Source organism: Sus scrofa, chromosome 7 (genome assembly GCF_054392235.1).
Source record: "Sus scrofa isolate SSC_HxYL_T2T_F1_AM1 chromosome 7, Sscrofa_HxYL_maternal_Yorkshire_Landrace_v2.0, whole genome shotgun sequence".
Lineage (NCBI taxonomy): Eukaryota > Metazoa > Chordata > Mammalia > Artiodactyla > Suidae > Sus > Sus scrofa.
In genome coordinates this window covers 55818599-55838056 of record NC_139389.1, presented here as the reverse complement: position 1 = coordinate 55838056, position 19458 = coordinate 55818599, and the positions used below count along the sequence as shown (strand labels likewise).

Sequence of the window (19458 nt, the reverse complement as noted above, 5' to 3'; positions counted from 1 at the left end):
TAAAAAGACCAAAAAGAAAGAGAAAAAGAAAACTCCCTGGAATTTTCTGAATAGGAACTAAGGGAGAGGGGCACCATCCTTTTGGGAGGGCAAAGCCAGGAAGATGGGAGCCTAGTAGGGCCCATTGCCTGATTCCAACCTCATGGGAAAAGGTGCCCTGAGAGAAGAAAGCTGATACACAGACTGAAGCAGAGACAGGGGAAGGAGCCTGCAAATCCCAATGGTGTCGATGACCCTGGGTGCAGGTGTTCCTGAGGCCCAGCTGATCCTTTGCTCTTCTGTGGTTTCCTCACTGAGCCAGTGAACTTCTTGTCTTGCCTAAGCAGCTCAAGTGAATTTTCTGTCGCTCACACCAAAAGAGTCCTGACCCACATGGCAGGACGTGGCAGACTGGTCTGGCTAGGACAGAGGACTGCTATGGGGGGAGTCAACTATGGCGAGAACACAGGAGACACAGCTTCCTCCAGGCCCAACTGTGAGCAAGGCTGGGCTCCTTGGCCCAGGGCTCAGAGTGAAGATGTGGTCAGAGGTGTCATCATTCCATAGGTGAGATTCTTTGTCCTCAAAGTCTGCCTGTCGTAGGGAGTTTGGGCCACATATTGGGTTCACTTGATCAATTGTTCTCTTAGTCTTGGCTTCCTGCTGGGGGGCTAGGAGTTGATGGGCACCGGGAGGGAATCAAGACCCAAGGAACCTCTCCATCAGCCTGCCCAGGTTTCCAGAGGGCAGCATCAAGGGACGATTGAAGGAGCCCAACCTGGGTACCACTGACATGCACACAACTCTTTGTTTTTGTTTTGTTTTGTTTTTTAGGGCCACACCCACGGCATACGGAGGTTCCCAGGCTAGGGGTCGAATTGGAGCTGCAGCTGCCAGCCTACACCACAGTCACAGCAATGCCAGATCTGAGCTGAAATCTGTGACCTATACCTCAACTTGCAGCAAAGCCAGATCCTTAAACCATTGAGCGAGGCCAGGATCAGACCTACACCCTCAAGAACATTATGTCAGGTTCTTAACCTGCTGAGCTACACTAGGAACTCCCTGTTTTGTTTTTTTTATTTTTATTTTTTTCAGATTTTTTTATTTTAATTTTTTTTCCCACTGTACAGCATGGGGACCAAATTACTCTTACATGTATATATTTTTTCCCCACGCTTCGTTCTGTTGCAATATAAATATCTAGGCATAGTTCTCGATGCTACTCAGCAGGATCTCCTTGTAAATCCATTCCAAGTTGTATCCGATTACCCCAAGCTCCGGATCCCCTCCACTCCCTCTCTCTCCCTGCGGGCAGCCACAAGTCTATTCTCCAAGTCCATGATTTTCTTTTTTGTGGAGAGATTCATTTGTGCAGGATATTAGATTCCAGATATAAGTGATATCATATGGTATTTGTCTTTGTCTTTCTGAGTCATTTCACTCAGTATGAGAGTCTCTAGTTCCATCCATGTTGCTGTAAATGGCATGTCGTTCTTTTTTATGGCTGAGTAGTATTCCATTGTGTATATATACCACATCTTCCGAATCCAATCATCTGTCGATGGACATTTGGGTTGTTTCCATGTCCTGGCTCTTGTGAATAGTGCTGCAATGAACATGCGGGTGCATGGGTCTCTTTTAAGTAGAGTTTTGTCCGGATATATGCCCAAGAGTGGGATTGTGGGGTCATATGGAAGTTATATATATAGATTTCTAAGGTATCTCCAAACTGTTCTCCATAGTGGCTGTACCAGTTTACATTCCCACCAGCAGTGCAGGAGGGTTCCCTTTTCTCCACAGCCCCTCCAGCACTTGTTATTTGTGGACTTATTAGTGATGGCCATTCTGACTGGTGCGAGGTGGTATCTCGTGGTAGTTTTGATTTGCATTTCTCTTATAATCAGTGATGTTGAGCTTTTTTTTTATGTGCTTGTTGACCATCTGTATATCTTCCTTGGAGAACAGTTTATTCAGGTCTTTTGCCCATTTTTCCATTAGTTGATTGGCTTTTTTGCTGTTGAGTTGTATAAGTTGCTTATATATTCTAGAGATTAAGCCCTTGTCCACTGCATCATTTGAAACTATTTTCTCCCATTCTGTAAGTTGTCTTTTTGTCTTCTTTTGGGTTTCCTTTGCTGTGCAAAAGCTTTTCAGTTTGATTAGGTCCCATTGGTTTATTTTTGTTCTTATTTCTGTTGCCTTGGGAGACTGACCTGAGAAAATATTCATGACATTGATGTCAGAGAGTGTTTTGCCTATGTTCTCTTCTAGAAGTTTGATGGTGTCTTGTCTTCTATTTAAGTCTTTCAGCCATTTTGAGTTTATTTTCTTACATGGTGTGAGGATGTGTTCTAATTTCATTGCGTTGCATGCAGCTGTCCAGGTTTCCCAGCAATGCTTGCTGAATAGACTTTCTTTTTCTCATTTTATGTTCTTGCCTCCCTTGTCAAAGATTAATTGACCATAGGTGTCAGGGTTTATTTCTGGGTTCTCTATTCTGTTCCATTGGTCTGTCTGTCTGTTTTCATACCAGTACCACACTTTTGATGACTGTGGCTTTGTAATATTGCTTGAAGTCTGGGAGAGTTATGCCTCCTGCTTGGTTTTTGTTTCTCAGGATTGCTTTGGCAATTCTGGATCTTTTGTGGTTTCATATAAATTTTTGGATTGTTTGTTCTAGTTCAGTGAAAAATGTCATGGGTGATTTGATAGGGATTGCATTGAATCTGTAGATTGCTTTGGGTAGTATGGCCATTTTTACAATATTGATTTTTCCAGTCCATGAATATGGAATATCTTTCCATTTCTGTACATCTTCTTTAATTTCTTTGATTAAAGTTTTATAGTTATTGGCATATAAGTCCTTTACCTCCTTGGTCAGGTGTATTCCAAGGTATTTGATTTCTTGAGGTGCCATTTTAAAAGGTATTGTATTTTTGTATTCCTTTTCTAATATTTCATTGTTGGTATACCTGTTTTGTTTTTAATGGAAACGTTTTAAAATTTATTTTATTTTTATGCATTTAAAAATTATTTCATTGAAGTATAATTGATTTAAAATGTGGTGTTAATTTCCGCTGTATTGCAAAGTGATTCAGTTTTTATATATGTATACACATATATATATATAATTTTTCATAGTCTTTCCCATTGTGGTTTATCACAGAATATTGAGTATAGTTCCCTATGCTATATATAGTAGGACCTTGTTACCTTGTTGTTTTATATAATTTTCTTTTCTTTTTTTTTTTTTAAGTCTTTTTAGGGCCGCACCTGTGGCATATGGAGGTTCCCGGGCTAGGGATCAAATCAGAGTTGCAGCCACTGGCCTATGCCACAGCCACATCAATGCCAGATCCAAGCTGTGTCTGTGACCTACACCACAGCTCACAGCAACACCGGATCCTTAACCCACTGAGCAAGGCCAGGAATCAAACCTGCATTCTCATGGATACTAGTCAGATTTGTTTCCTCTGAGCCACGACAGGAACTCCATGTTTTATATAATTTTAAATGTGACTTTCATTTGCAGTTATTACAAAGTATTGGCTGTATTCCCTGTGTTGCACAATACGTCCTTGAGCCTATTGTATACCCAATAGTTTGTATCTCCCACTTTCCCACACCTGTATTGCTCCTCCCTGTCCCCTGTCCTATTGGTAACCACTAGTTTTTCCTCTAAATCTATGAATCTGTTTCTTTACTGTTATATTCACTCATTTGTTGTATTTTTTTGTCTACATATAAGTGATATCATACAGTATTTGTCTTATTTCACTTAGCATAATACCCAACAAGTCCATCCATTTTGCTGCAAATGGAAAAATTTCATTCTTTTTTGACTGAGTGGTATTCCATTTTATAAATGTACCACATCTTCTTTATCCATTCATCTGGTGATGGACACTTACGTTGCTTCCATATATTGTCTCTTGTAAATAGTGCTGCTATGTACATTGGCGTACATGAATCTCTTCAAATTAGTGGGTTTTTTTTTTTTTTCAGATACATACCTACGAGTGGAGTTTCTGGGTCATGTGGTAGTTCTCCTTTTAGTTTTTTAAGAAACCTCCATACTGTTTTCCACAGAGGCTGCACCAACTTACATTCCCACCAACAGTGTACGAGGGTTCCCTTTGCTCCACATCCTCACCAACATTTGTTTGTAGACCAGGAACGGTTCACCCCTCAGGTACACCCACCTGTCAGTGCCTGTGTCCCTAATTCCCCTATTAGCGCTGGTCATTGTGTTACCAGAAAGATGTTACCGGAATCCAGGTTCTTGTTCGCGGAGCCGAAGAATGAATTTTGTGAACACACAGGCAGCAAGCAGGCAAAAGTCTTTATTACAGGAAAGCAAATAGCTCCTAGCACAGACATTGGGAGGGGGAGGAAGAATCCCCCTTTTTATTCTACGGAGGTTTTTATCTCTTTAAGACAGAGGTACCAATGCGGGGTCCAGATACCAGTTCTCTTTCCCATTGGTCTTGCCCAGTTTACCTGTATCAGTCCTTGTCCAGTAGAGGTCTTAGAGGGGAATATGCCCAGTAAATTTTAAAGTTTCTTTGTTCTTCTTTTCCCTAGACGGGGAGTTGCTATTCCTCTCATTCCTTTTCTATCAGTTGAGGAGTGGGTTAGAGATTAACATTCATCTGGGTAAAACAGATATATCTGGATAAAACAGATATAATAAACAAGGCCAGTGGGGATGTTACTCCCTGGAACCCTTAAGTCACGGATGTTAATCAATGACCATATCAAAGAATATATCGAAGCCCCTGTTCCTACACTAACTACCTGAATTATTATTCTGCCTCAATTATAGCAAGCACATGCTCCTATGTTAAAACTGGACAGACCCAGGTCACTTCCCTAATGGACAGACCTTGTTGGCCCCTCAGGGGGAACCCTTCTGACTCAGCCTCCAGCCAAAGCTGGCACCCTTTCCAAGCAAGCTCCAGAGTTACACTTCATGGAGGCAGGTCTCATCTGAAGATTTTTCTTGTTGAAAATGGTCAGTTTCTTGAATCAAGTACAGCCTGGCAGTTTAATTCAAATTAAACCCAAAATGGAAACGGCTGCTTCCATCTCTACTGCTCAGAAACTGCACTGGGTCGAGTTTTCATTTGCTGGAAATTGGGCAGACACTATGCAGACTGACCCAGTAGACACAGTAATTACACAGGCGGGGCGCCAGCAGAGGCGGGGTGCACACATACCCCAGGAAATCTAGAAATAAGCTATTTTCACTTCAGCTGCCATGTAAGTGTCATGCCCCACCCCCGCCCCCCAAAAAAGAAATTTTATTTTATGATATCATCTTGTTTTTATTTTGGATTAAAGAGCTGAAAGGCAGATAATAATGTTTGCTGCGTCTTGGGCCTCTAAAATTCCTAATTAGGGCCTAAACTCAGATTAGGCTGGGGTTCTGTGTCTGTGTCCCCAAACACAACTGTGGGAGACTTTGCTAAGAGTCTCCAGCCTGAAAGGCCAAGAGAGGGTGGAGTTGAGAGCAGCTGATATGCCGATGGGCCTTAACCTGGCTGCGTATAGGAATCACCTGGAGAGAGTGATGGGTCGGAGGGCAGCCTGGCACCAGGGTTTTCCAAAGTCCCTGTGATGATTGCAATGCTTGGCCAGGGTTGAGAATCACTGCCCTTTCCTGCATCCATTCTGGGGCTGCCTTGGTTCCATATGGCCCCAACCTTCCAGGTGCCCAGAGTGATCTCTGTTCAGAACTACAGGAAATGAGAATTCTCTTTCCCACCAATTCCCTTTCCTCCCTGGCTGGAGAACCTACCTACGAGCTCTCCCTTTGAATGACTGGATCTTGTTACATCATCCTGCCATGAATCCAGGGGCAGGAGGAGGCTCCCGGAAGAGAGGAAGGAGTATAGTTCAACAGTCATAAGTTCAAATCCCAACTCTGCCCTGCACCAGTGCTGCCTCCTGCGAAACCTTTTGAACTGCATTTGCTTCCTGTGCAAAATGGGGGCTAAGGCCCCCTACCTGGCAAGATCTTTGTGGGGTTAAAATGAGATAAAGCATGACAGATGAGAGTTCCCTCTGCCCCACCTCTGTGACTGGGCCGTAGCAGGATTTCCCTGGTCCCCGGAGCTCTCAGCTTCCGCCCTCCTGCTCCTTCCCTTTTCCTCAGCCTCGACGCTGCTTCTCTCCCCAGATTAACACCCCTCCTCCCATAGGTGATGGACGGCTTCTCTTGCTATGCCACATCTCACGGATGCCTCTTTCAAGCAGGACTGAGCCAAATACAGCCTCTTTCTCTCCCTCCTCTTTTCACTACTAGGTCACTATCCCCCCTCACAGAGACATCATTGGTAGTCTCCACGTTGGCCCCTTCCAACCCACCATTCTTGTCTTGCAGCCATACTCATCTTCAAAAACCCCATATCATTACATCGCCATCTTGCTTAATCCTTCGATGCTCTTGACTCACCCTTTGCCTGCAGGATCTGGCTTCTGCCAGCCTCTGCAGCCTCCTCTTGCTTCACTCTCTCTCTCTTACTGCCTCACTCACCTCAGATCCTTGAGGGTATAGCCTCCCACCCCAGGACCTTTGCACATACTGTTCTTTCTGCCAGAGATACCTCTCATAGAATAGACAGTGAATTCAAACATCCTTTGTTTGGGGGAACTGGCTGCCCACTCCATCAATCCAAGTTTCCTGCTAATATGCTCTCATATCTCCTTATACCTTTCCAGTTAAATAAGTTCGATCATGTGACTCATGGCCATCTCCTTCACTAGACTGCGAGCTCCATGGGAAGTAAGAGCCAGGCGCTTTTTTATGTACTATTGTAGCACCAATGCTTAGCATCGTGTTTGGCACAAACTAGGGGCCATTTGGCCAAGTATGTAGGCTGTGTGGGCTTGTGTCACCTGTGAACACAGAAGAAACTGTGGAGGAAAGAAGGAGAAATAGAACGACGGCTTCACCAGCTTGCCTGCGTGTCTGCTGGGCGTGTCCAGTCTGTTACCATGGGCTGGGAGGTAGTAACGAAGAAGAGCCCCATTTTCCCTTTGCATGCAAAAGAAAGGTTAAAGAACATGTGTGGTCAGCTGTAGAATCATAGAACGTCTGCCCCACTCTGCTGAGGTTAAGGTCCCTGGGGCTTTTCAGAGGACTGGCTTGCAGTCATTGTCTCCCTGGCCAGTGACGCTGCCCCTGCAGGTGCGGAAGGCTGCATTCTGCACCCTCCCACTCAGCCAGCTGGACACTTCTCCATTCTTATTGGCCAGCACAGAGGGCATAGCAAGGGTTGGGCCAAATGTAAGGTCTGAGGAGAATGAGTGTTGTAGTGGGGATGTCTGGAGGGGCCCTTGAAATGCAAGCTGGGAGGCATTGTAGAGCTCGCCAAGCCCAGTTTCTCCCAGTATGAGTCTTTTCATGTTGGGGGTGAGGAACGCATGTCAGAACCCCCAGATCTTGTTTGCTGTTGTTTTTTGTTTTTTGTTTTTTTCTCTGCCGCACCTGTAGTGTGAGGAAGTTTCTGGCCCAGGGATCTAACTTGTGCCATAGCTGTAACCAGAGCCACAGCGGGGACAATGGTGGATCCTTAACGCACTAAGCCGTGAAAGAACTCCAGAATCTGAACATCTGCCTCCCAGATTTGGGCTTTTGCCACACAACTGCCTTAGAGAGCCTGGTGTGTCATGGGTCCTTAAGAAATAAATGTCTGTGCTGGAGTTCCCACTGTGGTGAGCAGGATCAGTGGTGTCTTGGGAGTGCTGGGACGCAGGTTCGATTCCATGCCCAGCACGGTCAGTTAAGGAGCCAGCATTGCCACAGCTACGGCTTAGGACAAGACTGTGGCTCTGATCTGATTCCTGGCCCAGAAACTCCATGTGCCATGGGGAGGCCAAGAAAAAAAAAAAGAAAGAAAGAAATGTCTGCAGAATGAACCAAGTCCCTGATTTCACAATGACAGACTGAGGTCAGGAGAGGCTCCATGGCTTGTCCAAGGTCTCCCAGCCAGTCCTGGCAGAGGCAGAACTGAAGCCAGGGCCCTCAACATTCAGTCTGGGTAAGGTTGCCAGATAAAATATAGGACTCCCACTTAAACTAGAATTTCAGATAACTTCTTAGGACAGGTATGTCCCACATATTTTACATAAAAATGATTTCTTGTTGGTCTGAAATTCTAATCTAACAAGTTTTCCTGTAGTTTCAATTGTTAAATCTGGCAAACCTCTGCCTGGGGCTTGTCCCCTTTGCTTTGAGGCTGCTATGTCCTCCTTTCCTGGCACTGTACTAGGCACACTGGGTGCAAAGAGGAAGAAGACAGATCATCTGCCCTCAAGGAACTTACCGTCTCGCATAAGAGACAAAAATATAAACAAAGACCTCTAAAGCTATGTAAAATCTATTTCCAGTCATTTGGGAGCCCTTGTTGGAATAGGTATAGCTTTAGAATTTAGAAGAGACCATGGTCACAAAACAGAATAGTAAGTCCAGAAACAAACCCAAATTTTCGTGAGAATGTACCTTAGGATGTGATAAGATGGCATTTGAAATCTCTGCAAAAAGGAAGGTTTATTCAGTAAGTTATGTTAGAGCAATTCATTACCTACCTGGAAAAAAAATCAAGTTAGATCATTTTTGCTTTAAAATTAATTCCAATTCTTATAAAGGCTTAGATGTTAATCATGAAAACTATAAACATATTAACAAATGGAATAGAAAACAAAAAATGCCTTTTTCTATAATCTTGGGGATGATTCAGGACATTCTAAACATGAAACTAAAAAGAAAAATTTTTACATTATTGCAAATTTGTTTTTCTCCATTTGTCTTTTGTCTTTTAATTTGTGTTTCTGGTGTCTCAAAATATATAGAAGTTTTTATTTCTACATAATGAAATATATCAAAGTGTGGAAATAGTATTTCCGCTATGTACAAGTACTTGTCAACTAATGAGAAAAAGACAAGCATAGTAATAAGAAAAATGAGGGAAGGAAATAAGATGTAATTCAGAAAAGCAGAGATACAAATGACCAATGAATACATAAAACAATATTCAGTTTTACGAGTAATAAAAAAAAATGTAAACCCTGTGTTACTGAGGATTTGAGAAAATGGGCCTTTCATACACTGCTGAGAATGCAAATTGGAGCCTTTTATGGAGGCCAATTTGGCAGTATCTCTCAAGCCTTAAATCTAATCAGTAGTTTCTAGTAAGTAATTATGAAGAAATAACATTGTGTATCAGCTATGACTTAGCTAAAGGATATTTGTTACAATGTAGTTGTCCTATTTTAAAAAATGAAAATAATATACAATTGTCCCTCATATCTTCTGGTGATTTGTTCCAGAATCCACATGGATACCAAAATTCCAGGTATTAAATCCCTTATATAAAATAGAGTAGTATTTGCATATAACCTACATACATCCTCTCCTATGTTTACTTATAATAATTTCCAAATTACTTATAATACCTAATACATGTAAAGGCACACCATAAATTCGAGTTTTGCTTTTGGGAACTTTCTGGGATTTTGGGGGAATATTTTTGATCCATGAATATGGAATCCATAGATCAAAAGGCCAGATGCACATGTCCAGCAATAAAGTTTTAGTTGAGTTATTAAGCAATCTTCCCATTATGAAACAGCATTGCAAAAGAGCTCCACCTTGAAGCTTTGGGTCTTCCTGCCCTTACAGAGCTTAGAGCAGACCCCAGTCTCCTGAATTCCCCAAGTTTGTAATAGGGATAAACAGTATGCCTTATACAAACAAGTATTTCTTCCATTTTAAACATTAGTTGCAAAGTTTTCTTTTCTGGAAGATATAGACCAGTGAGCTAGAGGCAATACCTTATAATAGAATGGATCTATAAAAATAACTACTGCCAAGTGGCTTAAGAACATTTTATTCTCCTAAGAGGATTATATACCCCCTGCATAAAAAATAAAATTTCCCCACACCTACCCATAAGCTCATTTGCTTACCCGGGGCTTGCCTTGGAATCATCCAAATAAAATGAAACCTACGCACTTCTACCTAACTCTGGGTTCTTAAAAATCCACAAGGGACTGGCTTGACTTTGTATGGCTTGAGGGTGATCCTGAGTGGGTGTTGGGAAGGAAGGTCAAGGCTCTTGGGGCTGACCTGGGTTCAAATGGTGCAACCAATCTCTAACGAGGACATTTTAAACAAGTTACTTACTGTTACTGACCCCCACGTTCTCATCCATGAAATGGATCTAGGCAATCTAAACAGACAATTCTCCAAAGAAGACATAGAGATGGCCAAAAAACACATGAAAAGATGTTCAACATCACTCATTATTAGAGAAATGCAAATCAAAACCACTATGAGGTACCACCTTACACCAGCCCAAATGGCCATCATCAAAAAGCCTACAAACAATAAATGCTGGAGAGGGTGTGGAGAAAAAGGAACCCTATTACACTGTTGGTGGGAATGTAAATTGGTGCAAGCACTGTGGAAAACAGTATGGAGATGCCTCAGAAAACTAAAAATAGAATTACCATTTGATCCAGCAATCCCATTCCTGGGCATCTATCCAGAGAAAACTATGACTCAAAAAATACATGTACTCCAACATTCATTGCAGCACTCTGTACAATAGCCAAGACATGGAAACAACCTAAATGTCCTTTGACAGAGGAGTGGCTAAAGAAGATGTGGTACATATACAAAATGGAATATTACTCAGCCATTAAAAGGAGAGAAATAATGGCATTTTTAGCAACATGGATGGACCTAGAAGTTATCTTGCTAAGTGAAATTAGTCAGACAGTGAAAAACACCAACATCATATGGTATCACTTACAAGTGGAATCTAAAAAAAGGACAGAATGAACTTTGCAGTACAGATACTGACTCACAGACTTTGAAAAACTTACGGTTTCCAAATGAGACAGGTTGAAGGATGGGGGGATGCACTGAGGGTTTGGGATGGAAATGCTATAAAATTTGGTTGAGATGATTGTTGTACACCTATAAATATAATAAAATTCATTAAGGAAAACACAAACTGTACATTCAAATGAAATAAATAAATAAAAGCTAATTCAGATTAAAAAAAATTTTCCCAGATCTACTGAAAGGGTTAAAAGAGAAACATACCTGCCAGGCAGTGGCACCAGGCCTGGTTCCATGCTGGTTTCAGCCCCTGCCTGTCAATCTCCCCCTCCAATAGCAAGGTCCCGCAGTTTCCTTTACTCACCCATCGAGGTCAGCCTTCAGTCGAGGCTTGCTTTGATACGTCCATTTCCCAAGGCCCCAAGCAAGCCCCAATGATTACAAAATAGAAGCAGATGGAGTTCCCTGGTGGCCTAATGGTTAAGGATTCAGTGTTGTTACTGGTGTGGCTCAGGTTCACTCTCTGGCCTGGGAACTTCTACATGCTGTGGGTACAGCCAAAAAAATAAAAACAAAAATAATAAGGAAATAGAAGCAGAAGAGTCCTGGACCGTAGGCAGACGCCGTGGGCTTTGAAGTGTAATTCAAATGTAGCAGTTTGGCCAAGGTTGTGCCGTGTTCTTACATGATTGAAGGGAAGGCGAGCTGCCCTACCTGCCCCAGTGCCCCCTTCGATGAAGGTAAGGCCTTGGTGCCGCCATTCTGTGGCACCTCAGAGGGGAAGGTTCTTAGCTGCTGCCTGCCTTTCTCCAACTTACCTGTTCCCACAATTTCACCTCCATTTATTTGCCCAAGGATTTGAAGTGTGTAGGTTTACTCAGAGAAATAATGCCCAGGTCATTCGTGGCATTGAGGGTGGGGTGGGGTAGAGAGTTACGGAGGTGGAACCATGTTGACAAGACAGCCTTGGAAGGAAGATGTCCCTGCTGAGGGACCTGACAGGTTACCTCCCGCCCAGACTTGGCAGCGTTATTTGTAAAGGCTGAGCTTGGGGAGATGCCAAGAGAACATCATGAAAGATGAGAAGGATGCTTTCTCCTGTATGGAAAGCCTGGCCAGCATTGGCAGTTGCAGCTAAAAGGACAGAGAGTGAGCAAGAGGCCTGCGAGTCCCAGAAAGAAAATCATCTGTGGATGGGGCTGCATAACCGGGGGCTGGATTCAGCTCAAAAGAGCAGCACCGTCTGAGATTCCTGTGATGATGGTGTCTGGTTTCTGTCAGAGCCCTAAAAGACAGGAGGACTCAAGGATAGTGGAAAAGTGGAAAAGGGAATCATTGCCTTATGATCTTGGACAGTCACCGCCTTTATTTCTCCATCTGTACAAGCAGAGGGTTGGACTAGATCAGAGATGCCGAATAGGTTTCATCTCATATGCAGAGTGGGCCAGGCTTCAGGGGAGAGTGTGCCACAATTGATTAGCAATGTCTGCCGTGGGCAGGGGTTTGGGAACTCTTGACGTATATGCCAACTATTTGCCATCTCTGGACAAGATGATCTCTACAGTTACTTCTGGTTCTCAAATCTATGTTGTTCTACCCTGGGATATAAACAGACCTGAACAAAGCCTTGTTAAACCATTATTCTATAGCAAATTTGGGTCCAAATAAGTCAACGATCAAATTTTTTGTGGATTAATCTTATAGAAAAATTAGAAACGCTGACTGGCCAACTTGCAATCAGATTCTCACTTGGGTTAATGAATACACTGACATTCTGTTGAATTGTTTTAAAATTTACCTTTCCATAAGGGCAAGCTTCCTACCTTGTTTGCATCTTCAGGGTGCCAGAAGTTTGACTGAAATTTCTAGATGAGGGTCTGCCTGGTTCAGGCTTCTATCTGCAATAAAGGGTTATGCAGAATTAAAGGCTTTTTTAATTCAAGGCTTTATAAAAATGACAGGATGAAGATGAGGGTGGGAGAAGTTTAAACTCTTATCATAAATTTAAAAACAGTTTATATATAGTATTTCTCTCCTTGGTTTATGTTTTCCATGGTACCACATCTAACTTTTGTCTGAAGCCCTTGACTCACAGTTTACATTGTCAGTTTATGGCAGGAAACTGGTGTTAGGAGTTGCATCTGGTATCTGGAAAATCAGGGCAAAGAAAAGTTGTGTTTTTTACACTCACATTCTGAACTTCTGGGAACCGGCATTTAGCCAGGCTTATTTCAGGGTCCTCAAAAAACTTGATATGTATTATGATTCTCTAATGACAAATACATTAAATAACTGCCTAAATATTTCAAAAACAAAATAAATAAAAATGAAAACAGCTTATATTTTCCTAGAGTACCTTGAGGATAAGTATTTTTGCACCTTGTAGAGAATTGGATTGATCTAATCCCTGGTTGATGACATGCTCTCATCATTGGCGCATAGAGGAGCATTGCTATGTGTTTGTTTATTTTTAAAATGCACTTTGTGCTATTTTTTTTAAAGGGACTTCACCACTGAAAATGAAAGTTAGGGAGTTCCCGTTGTGGCTCAGCGAGTTAAGAACCCAACACAGTGTGAGGATGCGGGTTCAGTCCCTGGCTTCGCTTGGTAGGTTAAGGATCCAGCATTGTCGCAAGCTGTGGTGTTTGGTCACAGATTTAGCTCAGATCCGGTGTTGCTGTGGGTGTGGTATAGGCCTCAGCTGCAGCTCTGATTCAGCCCCTCACCTGGGAACTTCCACATGCACAGGTGGGGCCCTAAAAAGAAAGCAGAATTTAGGACTTTGACTGCAACTTAGATCTCACTTCCCGGAACCTCCCCACGCCCCATCTAACCATCATGACCTCTCCCACCCCCACCACAGGTAACCACTTTCCTGAATCTCACGTTCCTGACTTCCTTTTTTTGTTTAATTGTGTTAAAATACACATAATGTCAAAGTCACAGTATTTCTAAGTGGACAGTTCAGTAGTATTGAGTATATTCACAGTTTTGTACAGTCAATCTCCCGAATTCCTTTCACCTTGAGAAAGAGAAACTCTGCATTCTTTAAACAACAACGCCCCCTTCCTTCTTCTCCCAGCCCCCCGACACCCACCCTTCTACTTTCTGTCTGTAGCATTTGCCTTGGCTGCTTCATTTAAGTGGAATCATGAGGGAGGTGTCTTGATGACCAACTTTTTTCACTTAGCGTAGAGTCCTCCAGGTTCATCTGGGTTATGGCATGTGTCAGAATTTCTTTCCCTTTTAAAGTTGAATAATATTCCAGTGTGTGACTATATTACATTTTGTTTATCCATTCATCCCTAGATGGACACCTTTGGTTGTTGTGAATAATGCTGCTATGAATATGTGTGTACAAATATCTCTTTCTGGAGATCCTGTCGTGGCTCAGCAGTAATGAACCCAACTAGTATCCATGAGGATGCAGGTTTGATCCCGGGCCTTGCTCAGTGGGTTAAGGCTTCGGCATTGCCACAAGCTGTGGTGTAGGTTACAAGTGCAGCTCAGATCTGGTGTTGCTGTGGCTATGGCTGTGGCCCGAAGCCACAGCTCCAATTCAGCCCCTACCCTGGGACCTTCCATATGCTGCAGGTGTGGCCCTAAAAAAACAAAACAAAACAAACTCTTCCCCTTGAGTTGTTTTAACTATAGCTTTAGCTTTACTTTATATAATCCTAAAATATGTAATCCATATTTTCTTTTTAGCTGTTTTCCAAATTATATTAAGTAGACCATACACATCCTTGTGGGATTTGCTCTTTTCAGTGAATATTATATTGCTAAGAGTCACATATTCATGTAAACACTTTGTATCTGGTTCATTCTTTTGGACTGCTGTGTGACAACACCAGAGGACATAGGTCCTGAGATCTCTTATGCATTGCTTGCCAGGGTCGTCAATTCTTGCAACCACTGTGGAAAACAGTTTGTCTCTGTCTCACAAAGCTGAATATTGGCATGCCTCACAACCCAGCAATTCCACTCTAGGTCCAAGGGAAATTCTTGCACATGTGAAATAGGAGACACGTTCAAGGAGGATTCTTAATTCTGTGCAGGCTAACAAAAACCTACTGCCCATCAACTGAAGAGTAGGTGAATAAATTGTGGTTCAGTGTTAGCATTTTCTATTCTCTTTGAGTTCCTGTATGATGCAAGTGGCTGAGGTGTTGTTAGCCCAGGAAGAAGGTGGGTTCTTGCAGCAACAGAGGCAGTAAGCAGTGTGGTCCTGCTCAACCCTAGGGCAAGAGTGAAGAGGCTGAAGGACCCCACTGAGCAAATGCCTAGCATCTCTGCAGGGTGTGGAGGAGGGAGGTTCATATCTCTAAGAGACAGTCATCTTCCAAGTCTGTCTTTTCAAATGCTTCTGCCACTGAGCTCTCCTAAAACACCTCTCCTAAAATGGTATTGGGGAGTTCCCATCGTGGCTCAGTGGTTAACGAATCCATCTAGGAACCATGAGGTTGCAGGTTCGATCCCTGGCCTCACTCAGTGGGTTAAGGATCCGACGTTGCCATGAGCTGTGGTGTAGGTTGCAGGTATGGCTCCGATCCTGCATTGCTGTGGCTCTGGCGTAGGCCTGTGGCTACAGCTCCAATTAGACCCCTAGCCTGGGAATCTCCATATGCTGCGGGATCAGCCCAAGAAAAGACTAAAATAAGATAAGATGGTATTGGGATCACCATTTACCAAGCACCTACCATATGCCTGATCATGTAGTAAGCACTTCACATGTGTTATTTCATTCAATTCTCCCTGTTAATCTATGAGAGTGCCTGATGACAGGTGCTTCTTATGTGCACCTGTCATCACCTTCACTCACAGGTGAGAAAGCCTTGGCTTAGCATAGGCAAGTGACTTCACAGAGGCTGGAGAATGGCTGAGGCAGAAGGAAAAGCCAAGACTCCAAACCTGGTGCTCTAGGAAGAGAGAAAAATCTCTGGGTGCTCAGGCTAGCTGCCTCCTGACCAATCTTTCTCCAAATGTTCTAAAAACTCAAGCACAGATCCACTTTTCACAAAGCAAACAGAACTAGAGGCCCCTTCATGCTAGAGGGAAGAAAAGTTATCAAAATTCCAGGGCGTCCCATTTCAGTCCCACGTATTTGTAAGGCAGCTGCTGAAGCGGCTCCCTAAACCAAAAGGACGCTTCACAGGCGTCTCTGTGGGCACGGTGTGTCCGCAGTTGGAAATTCTCACAGTTGTGCTGAAGAGTCAGGCAGCACCCTCAGGCACAGGTCAAGGGCAGCCAGGCCTTGCCCAGTAGGCACCCCTGTGGGAGTCTGCCTGGCTTTCCGAGTTTGTCGTTTGTGGTCTAGGGAGCCCAGAGGAGAAACGGGTGTGGATGGGCAGAGACCTGATGTGAGGTCTCTTGTTCTGGGCACAGTCTCCTCCCCCCAGTCTCAGAAAACAGAGGACTCAAGTCATGTCACCCTGCCTGGCTTCCAACCAGATGGCCACCCCTCTGCTCCCCTTTGTAGATAGCCTAGAGCTGCAGGCGGGCTCTTAGGATCTGTACCCTCAGGCTTGAGGGACACACTGCACCCTGTGTCCTCTTCCTGACTTTCAGTGATCCCTACCCAGGCTGTGTATTTTCCTTTTCTCATTATCATTTCTCGTTCTGCCCCTAATTGGATTTCTCACTCCAGCCAATTGAAACATGCTGCTCTTCTTGACACAGGCCGCTCTGGGCACATGCCTCAAAACTGGGGCATTGGACTTGCCTGGTGGCTCAGCAGGTTAAGGATCCGGCATTGTCATTGCTGTGGCTTGGGTCGACTGCTGTGGTGCAGGTTTGATCCCTGACCCAAGAACTTCCACATGCCACCGGCGTGGCTGGGAAAAAAAAAAAAAAAAAAGAAAAGAAAAAAGAATAGGTTTTGGAGTTCCCATTGTGGCTCAGCAGTAATGAATCCGACTAGTATCCATGAGAATTCAGGTTCAATCCCTGGCTCAGTGGGTTAAAGATCTGGTGTTGCCATGAGCTAGGTTGTAGGTCACAGATGCAGTTCAGATCCTGCATTGCTCTGGCTGTGGGGTAGGCCAGTAGTTGCAGCTCCAATTTGACCCCTAGCCTGGGAACTTCCATATGCCACACATGTGGCCCTAAAAAGTTGAAAAAAAAAAAAAAAGAGGCATTATGTCAATTTCACTGATCAGCAGAAGTGATGCTCAACTGTAAAGTAAATGTGGTACGATCAGGGCCTCTGAATTCAGGATCCTCCCTGGACTAAGGGCTCTGAGCTAAAACACCAGAAGGCACATGTGTGCCTCTCCTAGCTTGGCTGTGGAGCTTGAATGTTTTCCTGCCTGATGGATACAAGCACAGTTGGTGTGATAACAAGCATAGCCAGCAATGACCGAGGACTTACCCTGAGCCAGGCAGGATGCTAAAAGTATTCACATAAACTCCCTCATTTAAAAATTTCCGTTCTCAGAGAGTTCCCACTGTGATGCAGTGTATTAAGAATCTGGCATTGGAGTTCCCGTTGTGGCGCAGTGGTTGACGAATCCGACTAGGAACCATGAGGTTGCGGGTTCGGTCCCTGCCCTTGCTCAGTGGGTTAACGATCCGGTGTTGCCGTGAGCTGTGGTGTAGGTTGCAGACACAGCTCGGATCCCGCGTTGCTGTGGCTCTGGCGTAGGCCAGTGGCTGCAGCTCCGATTCGACCCCTGGCCTGGGAACCTCCATGTGCCACGGGAGTGGCCCAAAGAGATGGCAAAAAGACAAAAAAAAAAACAAAAAAATGAATCTGGCATTGTCTCTGTGGTAGCACAGGTTTGATCCCCAGCATGGTGCAATGGATTGAGGATCTGGCATTGCCGCAGCTGTGGTGTAGGTTGCAGCTGCAGCTCAGATTCAGTCCCTGGCCTGGGAACTTCCATATGCCACAGGTGCAGCCAATAAAAAAAAAAAAAATTCTGGAGTTCCCGTCGTGGCACAGTGGTTAACGAATCCGACTAGGAACCATGAGGTTGCGGGTTTGATCCCTGCCCTTGCTCAGTGGGTTCAGGATCTGGTGTTGCCATGAGCTGTGGTGTAGGTTGCAGATGTGGCTCGGATCCCATGTTGCTGTGGCTCTGGCATAGGCCAGCAGCTACAGCTCTAGTTAGACCCCTAGGCTGGGAACCTCCATATGCCGTGGGAGCAGCCCTATAAAAGGCAAAAAAAAAAAAAAAAGAAAAAAAGAAAAAAAATTTCTATTCTTCAGATCAAGAAACCAACACTTTACAAGCTCACCATGGCTGAGTGGGAATTTGAACCCAACAATCTAACTCCAGGGTCCTGTGCCCTTAACTATTATAATAGCCAGCACCAACAATGGGAAATTAATGTGCATGTATTTTCAATTATATTTCAAGAGGGTGACTTTGTGATTGGGGGCTTTCCACTTACAAAGTCCATTGAGCTAGATATTAACCAAGGACTCATAAAAACTAATGAACTCTGAAAAACATAAAACATGAGCTGCATGACGTCACCGCAGAGACATAACAGCAAATGGCTTTCTTGTGAACAGAGTTTACTGACAGACCATGAGCTAATAATCAGCCTGAACTCAACAGTGCCCTGTTCCCTTGGGACAGACAGGCAGATGGACACACACACACAAGCACACAAGCACACACACACACATTGAGTTGCTTGTTTGTGCCATGGATAGGGACCCGGGAACTACCCTGCATTAGTAGATGGTGAAACATTTCATAAACAACACAAATCGAATGAACAAGCAAGTACTCATTGTTGGAGACTGATGATAACATAATGTAGTTATCAATCATCACATATCCAGAACAGGAGGGAATGTGGCACAGAGAGCAAATTTGTCTCAGAATGTACAAAAAGATAAAAGAGGAGCCACTGGAAGAAGGAAAATTGTTTCACGCAGGTGCCCATGTGTTGGTGACTTGCACGGGGCCACCACGGGATCAGGCTGGGACTTAATTCTGTGTTGCCCATCTCTTGTGTTCTTGCCATTATATCAAAGCCAAAATGCAAAATGCAAATGAGAAAAGCTCATCCAGCACAGAGGATAGGATTATGCATCTTAAGGGTGTAGGCAAGGACTAATAAGATATCAAGGAACAGCCAGTCTGGAAGGCGGTGTGGCCATGGTTTCCACGCTTACTGGGCTCTCCACACAGGCAACAGTGGGAAGGCAGATGTTAGCCTTAGTGCCCCCACCCCCTGTCCCTGTCCTCTAATTGTCCTCCTCTGGTTTTCTCCCCTGTCCCAGAACAGTGGTTAAGAGCGCAGATGCTGGAGGAGAGAAATCCACCCAGACAGAATATGATGCATGCCCTGGGCTTTGAGAGTCTTTGAAAAGTTCAGTCTGAAACATCTTATGAAAAGTTCCAGCACAGACAATTTAAAAAAGACTATGTTATCAAATAACCAGACTTATTTTGCAAAAATAAAGTTAAGTCTTAATTTGGCTATATTTGGTAAAATGAGGGTAATTTTAGAGAGAAAAAGATGTTTCAGTGGATATTAAACTCTAATTTTGTTAATTGAGGTGTGTATTTACTGTCTAAGACTCACCTCCCAGATAGCTCCTTGCTGGTATATTACATGCTTGTACAATTTAATTGAATTGTTCAAAAAACACTCTAATTTTGTTT

General features: G+C 43.7%; 2 long non-coding RNA genes across 2 annotated transcripts in view; one reads left to right on the top strand and one right to left on the bottom strand.

The window, feature by feature from the left end:
- LOC110261710 (uncharacterized) overlaps positions 1-19458 on the top strand; it is a 105588-nt gene that overhangs the window by 34376 nt on the left and 51754 nt on the right. The gene's annotated exons all lie outside the window — the stretch shown is intronic.
- Positions 4310-19458, bottom strand: part of LOC146401594 (uncharacterized) — a 154276-nt gene continuing 139127 nt past the window's right edge. The window contains exons 2-3 of the long non-coding RNA XR_014810286.1: positions 12658-12732; positions 4310-10969 (exon numbers count right to left, since the gene is read on the bottom strand). This is a non-coding gene — a long non-coding RNA (uncharacterized LOC146401594). The remainder of the gene's footprint in view (positions 10970-12657; positions 12733-19458) is intronic.